General features: G+C 38.7%; 1 long non-coding RNA gene across 1 annotated transcript in view; it reads left to right on the top strand.

Annotated features, from left to right (window-relative positions):
• LOC108449620 overlaps nt 1-5866 on the top strand; it is a 7293-nt gene extending 1427 nt beyond the window's left edge. The window contains exons 2-3 of the long non-coding RNA XR_001865849.1: nt 1430-1446; nt 5856-5866. This is a non-coding gene — a long non-coding RNA (uncharacterized LOC108449620). The remainder of the gene's footprint in view (nt 1-1429; nt 1447-5855) is intronic.
• Nucleotides 5867-6423: the final 557 nt, after the last annotated feature.

Raw genomic sequence — 6423 nt, 5'->3', positions numbered from 1 at the left:
TCTGGCTCCTTCAGCTGCTCCTCTCCCTCCCCTCCTTCCCCCGGCCAAATTAACGAGAGCTTCGAATAAAGGATGATAGACAAATGGAAAATGAGGTTCAACTCGTCCATCTCTCTGATTTGCAAGGAGGACGTTATTTTTAAGTTTATTGTTGTTTTCCTTTAAAAACACCTTTGCAGTAGTTTTCTTTGGGAATATATGTATAAAAAAACCCCAAACAAAACTGGTTTTCTCTCCCAGCATGTACTAGTCTCACGCATTGATTTTAAAACTTTTGATTATATTTTACTGCCGTTGATACCTTGAGAGTACTTCAGGACAGGACTAGTTTGATGGGCTGGCGTGTCTTTTTTTGTTTTTTGTTTGGTTGTTTTTTTTTTTTTTGACAGCAGTTGGTAGCTGGTGCTGATGTTTCTGTGGTTCTGTGAGCAATATCGGAAGGCCCACAGACAAAAAAATACTGTTGTTCAGGTAGGCCTGAAGCCCTCATAAGTGACTTCTTCAGCACAAGCATGTAGCAGTAGGTGTTTATTTTAAATATGTGTTTTTTAAGAGATAGAGTGGAGAGAGATTTCATAAAGTATTTGAATACCATGCCTATTTCAGTCATGAAAAGTCAGCCAATTAATATTTTCTGTATATATTTAGAGTTTTTAGTTTTCTCAATGCTTGCACGTGAGCTCTGGCTCTGTAAGGGGATTGTGTAGGTGAGCCTACTGTGGAATACTTTTCTGTAGAATTGAAATGTGCTGACAGGCAGAGAAAAAGCTGTATTGTTATGTGAGAGCTGGGAAGTTGGGCAAGATGTTTTCTACAGTATGGAAAGCCAGATGGGCCACACGTTCCTACCAGCAGTGGTTGGGGGTTTATTTGTTGTTAATTCTGTTGTGGCCATTGATCTCAGCTTTTGATCACTAGGTAATAAGGATATAAAGAAGGTCCCAAAGAACATTTGCTGTTGCCAGCTTTGGATGTTGAGGGTTTGGGTTTTTTTTTTTATTATTGAAACTAAAAATCTACTTAAAGATCTACTTAGTTCTCCAGTAGTTTTTGGAAGGGTATGCATGTGTCATACGTGTGTGAACTCCTGTAGTAATACTGCAATGTCCAAATGAGAAAAGGATGGGAATTGAGACAAGCTGTCCAGAAAAATACAGCCTAGTAGCTGTATTCATTTTGCTTATAGTTGGACCTTGATCTTAGACTATTTCTATAGTAAGAGAACTGTATGGCTGACAAGACTTACTGTGAGTTTCGTCACAGTCTCTATTTTTCACATATTTATTTCTTTTAAAAGAAATTTGCCAATTTATTAATGATACTGTTTCATAGAGGTGGTTTGAATGCAGACAGCTGTTGAGAATTACAGAGTCTAGGGCTATTACAGGGATTCAGAGAGAACTGTAAGAAAACCTGCCTAAACAGGCAGGTTTTGTGGATGCTGGTGTTTTTGATCCTTGAGATTTCAGCAGTTTGGGAAAGCAGCAAAGTCAGTGTTGGCAAGCATAGTGTTTTTTTCTGCACTTCTCTGTGACAAAAAAAGGTCATGAATGAGGAAGCTCTGGCTGAACAGGACATCTTGAATCTGGGAAATTTATGTGTTCTGGCTGTTTGTCCTGTTCAGATACAGACTTTGAAAACTGGTTGTGCATTTCATAGATTTCACTTTTACCAGGAGGAATTTTATTTAGAAAACAGGTGTTTACAAAAATAAATTTCGTATCTTTTACTTAGGAAATTGCATGGGTTTAAGTGGGTTTTTTTAAGTGTGGTCCTTGGAATTCCTACAGTCGTGCTATGTTGATATCTTTCATGGAACTGTTGCTCTCTGTAGTTGTACAGCCTGTATATTTAGGGTAATACAGCTCTGGGAGAAAATAAAGGTGAATCAATAATGTTTTATGTAGCTTCCTTTGACTTCTTTAACCACCATGCATGTCAAAGACTAGAACAAGTTCTTTGCTCTAGGAAAATGAAATATGTTGGATAAAAAAATGAACACTAGGCAGCAATAGTCAAAATAATATCTTGACCTTAATAGCTGGTATTTTAAAAAAATCCTTTTTCTCTTTTGGCATTGTAGTGTTTTCCCGAAACTATCTTGCAACTTTTTGTTTGTCTTGAAACTCAGTTGAACTGCTCAAATTGACCTCTCTGGGTACAAACTGAAACATGGTAGGTTCTGTCTGAGCATAAGGAAACCCTTCATTACTGTGAGGGTGACTGAGCACAGGTATTGGTTACACAAGGGAGTTGTGGAGTCTCCTTCGACAGAGAGGCCCTTACTCTTTTTACCTGTGATGTTTGTCACTGAATACCAGCAACATGAAATGAGTGGTTTTGACTTTTGCTATCTGATCATTTTCAAAAGGAATGCTTTGAACAGCAAAATAAATATTTCAGGGTGTACTGGAGCCGTTTTTAAGCCAAGAGTGTATGTCCTTTATTAAACCCAAGGGCTACTTTTAAACATGTTTGAACTGAATTCCTCTATGAGTGCAGTTAAAACTTGAGTATTTCATGTCTTCAGAGGGCCTGAATTGTAACAGGATTCACATATGAAGAGTGATAGATATTAAATGGACAAAGCTAAGAAACACAGAGATGACATAGTTTTAAGTCTGCCTCTGCAGACCTGGCTGTATTTTGTCTGCTGCCTGTCAGTCATCTAGCAGCACTTAGGATGTGGGTACACTGATTTAGGGAAAAGTCAATTTAGAGGCTTTACATTCCAATTTTATATAACTGAAGAAAAATAAAATTTGAACTCACCAGTTAAGTCTTACCAAATTTTTTTTTGTAGATTATTTTAGTAGTTGTGCATTAAGGTTTTATGTGGTGACCTCTGACTGACAAGAGAAGAGTAGGTGAGTGATGTTGTGCAGGCAAGAATGAAGAGGTTGTGGTACTGCTTGTGTGGTGTGCCCTAAATCTCTTAAATAGGTATAGGTAATTCCTTTTGAAAACGTACGGGAGGAACAACTGCTCAAACTTTTGCCTTAGAAAAGTTAATATTTAGGCTTTATGGTGATACTGTTATTTGGTCACCTCACTGTTCCGCAGTAAAACAATCCACATTTATGTACGAGGGGCGTGTTGGGTGATAAAGATGATAAACTCAGACTACACTGGCCTGCTTTAATTCCTCATTAGTTCCTCACTATACTTGAAATAATGTCCCTGTCTTTTCCCAAGTAATCTGTGTTCTGTCTGTGTGATAGCTTCAGCCCTTGTTCTGTCCCATGTCCATAGCTTTCAGCCAGTTGCAGAAATTTTATTTCCTGTTGCATGTGTGCTCATGTCTTCATACCTCATTTATTCCTACACATTAAGTGCTTCTAAATATAATTAAAATTTCTATTTGAAATCTTTCATGTCCCTCTTTTGAGTTTTATTGCTGCAGTTGGATTATGTTCATTCTTTGGAAGAGGGAAGACCATGTAGTAAATAATTCAGTTCATTCAGAAGTTTCTGTTAACAGTGTAGTGACTGGACACAGGTAAAGGTCGTGGTTTCAACCATGAGAAATCCAAATCACGTGAAAACAAACAGCTGAAAAATGGTAGCTTGGTGTGTTATATGCAGCTGTCAAAAAAAGTGTAGCTCCTGGAGTATTTACTAATAAATGTAGCAATATTTGCCTGAATGTCAAATGAAGCTATTGAAGTTACTTGAGGAAATGCCAATTTTCAGCTGTCTGTGTAGGTTAGAATGATGTGAATGGTGTGTCTGTGTGGTGGGTTTACCTCAGCCAGCAATTACGCACCCTCCAACCACTCACTCACTTTCTCCTGAAAGAAAAGTAGAGTGAGAGAAAGAATGGGAATAGCAAGAGCAAGAAAAAGCTTGTAGATTAAGATGAAGGCAGTTTAAGAAATAAAGGGAAAAAGTAAAAAAAAAAAAGGTAAACCCCAAACAAAACAAAAAAACAAACCCCAAACCAACCAAATTGCCAACCAACAAAAAAGTCCAACCGAGTGATGCAAAGGTAAATGTTTGCCATCTCTCACAGAGGTGCAGTCTGGTGCTCTCTCTGAGCAAAGAGCACTACCTTGGAAGAGCTACCCCCAGGTTTATATTGCTGAGCACCATGGTTTATGGCCTGGAATATCCCTTTGTGTTTGCTTCAACTTTTCTCCCACCCTCAGCCTACCCACTGTGGGGGCAAAGTGAGAAACAGAGAAGTCCTTTATGCTGTGCAGCACTGTTCAGCAATAGCTTAAGCAGTGATGTTAGCAGCATTGTTTTAGTCACAAATTTGAAACACAGCACCATATGGGCTGATAGGAAGGAAGTTAACTCTATCCCAGCCAGACCCAGTGCAACCTACTTAGCCTCTAACTGGCTATGATGGAGCTGTTAGTTCTGTGTCCTGTCTGGCTTCTCTGCAGCAGCGGTGTGGCTGTGCTCTGTCTGGACTCATCTTTGCTCCTGAAAGGAGTGCAACTACTTTGTATTGGCACATGCTGAGTGACTGGCCCCTGGATGTCCATCCCAGCAGTGTGTTCCTGGAAACAAAGTGTGTGGACTAATACTACTTGGCACTCCGGATTAAGTGTTGATCAAAGCATAATAAAAATACCTTGTCTTACAGGAGCAAATCTTGATTGGTTTCTGGATTTTGGCTCAATATGTGGACTGAGAGTTGAGTCTCTCCCCTGCTTTTCCCATTAGAAGTCAGGGGGAATGCCTGCTGCTTTTGTTTAGGAGTGCTGAGCTAGATTTAAAATAACCTGTTTTATGATTGTAGAACTAAGCAAAATGTTCTAATGATTCATGATCATTTGTGTTCTATGAGTTCAAGTGTAGTATGAGGAAATGTCAATATTGCCATCCCTGTTCTGTTGTCCTACCACTTTCTTTCCATTCACAAATTAGTAAATAGGTTTTGATGGGGTCAGACCCTTTTGTCCCTAGGCTTGCCAGCTGCCATTTAAATTCAGTGACAAGTTTTCATCCATGAATTTCACAAGCTTGAGTGTTTTATTTTCAGTGTCCTCTCAGTCGGATTCGAGGAGGTTATTAGAGATCTAATAAGGCTGTGCTGCATTCACAGCTGAATGAGTCCATCTGCGCCTTGCAGAGAGGGCTGTGGGCTGCCATGAGGCACAGTGCTGCTTACATAAGGAGAGAATGGCTGGGAGTGCTCTAATTCTGTCTTCCTCCTTCCACATTGAGTTATCATCAGTGGCTTCTAGCAGAGAGCACCTGCTTGCTGACTCAACTCCTGAGGTCAAGTGTTGGTGAAGGCTGTATCACAGCTGAGTTCACCCAAAGTGATTGCTGCTGCTCTGTGAGGGACAATAAATTCAGGAAAGAAATTACAGGTTGTAACATTAAGAGTATTCAAGTAAGACCATCTTTAAACTGGAAGTTTGTTATCATTGATAGGTACTTTGCAAATCTGATTCTGCTGGTTTTGGGCACTTTGGACAAACTAAGAATATAGACAAAAATATGTTTGACAGTGCATGTTGACAAAAATGTGTTTGATGGTGCATAATGAGCTAAGTGCTCCCTGTTTAGGTTAATTGTATTGATACTTGACTGTCTTTCCCAAGCTGTGAAGGAATAAGGTTGATTTATGTTGCAGCTAGACTAACATGCAAATTGAAAAAAAAATAGAAAGTGACAGTAGCTTCTGCACTGTTTCTGTGTAGCTAATACTAAAAAATGCAAATGTTTGTAGCTTTCCTTCTGTTCAGCAAGGTTTATCATTTGTTGTAGTGTGCAGACCTGAAAGAATCACTTACTTTTCAGGAGGTTTGTTACTCTGATATTCTTTTTGTGTTTTCTCTCTCTGTGTTTGTTTACAGATACCAGTAAGAAGCTGCTCTCTAGTAAGAGCATGCCAGTTTTTTCATGTGATTGTGTTGACATTATGTGCTTAATCAGTTAATGTCTTCTTGAACTAAAACCTCCAAGTTTTAATTCTGTGGTTTTGGCTCGAATGGCATTCTGGATGGCATTAATTCATTAACAAACAGCAGACTTGTGTTTTCATCTGCCAGAGTATACCTGACAATAAATAAATTTCTTAATTTGTGCGTATTTAATACGTATATTTTTCTGAGAGCATAAGTGTCATATTGGCTATTTATGATACGCTTACTAGTATGATAAATGATGAATTGTGTCCATCAAATGCTGTGTCAGTTATGTCAGTATTTTGATTTTTTTCACTTAGGTACCCAGGGAGTGTTTAGAATTGTTGCATTTTTTTTAATTGACAAATTTCTCAGTGCATTTAAAAGTACAGGGTTCATACCCCACTGCCAACTTCTTGAACTTGCTTTTGTCTGTGTGTTTTTCTGGTATTCAACAGTATGGGTCTTTAAGATAGAGTCAGTATTTTGCAGTGTTTGGCTTGTTTGATGATCCAGGCTGATGTGTCAAAAACTTCTTTTTCCTCTGATATAGGGA

This window comes from Corvus brachyrhynchos, unplaced genomic scaffold (genome assembly GCF_000691975.1).
Source record: "Corvus brachyrhynchos isolate BGI_N302 unplaced genomic scaffold, ASM69197v1 scaffold409, whole genome shotgun sequence".
In the NCBI taxonomy this organism is placed as follows: Eukaryota; Metazoa; Chordata; class Aves; order Passeriformes; family Corvidae; genus Corvus; species Corvus brachyrhynchos.
Note: the sequence above shows the minus strand (reverse complement) of the source record. Positions and strands in the feature narration are given on the sequence as shown.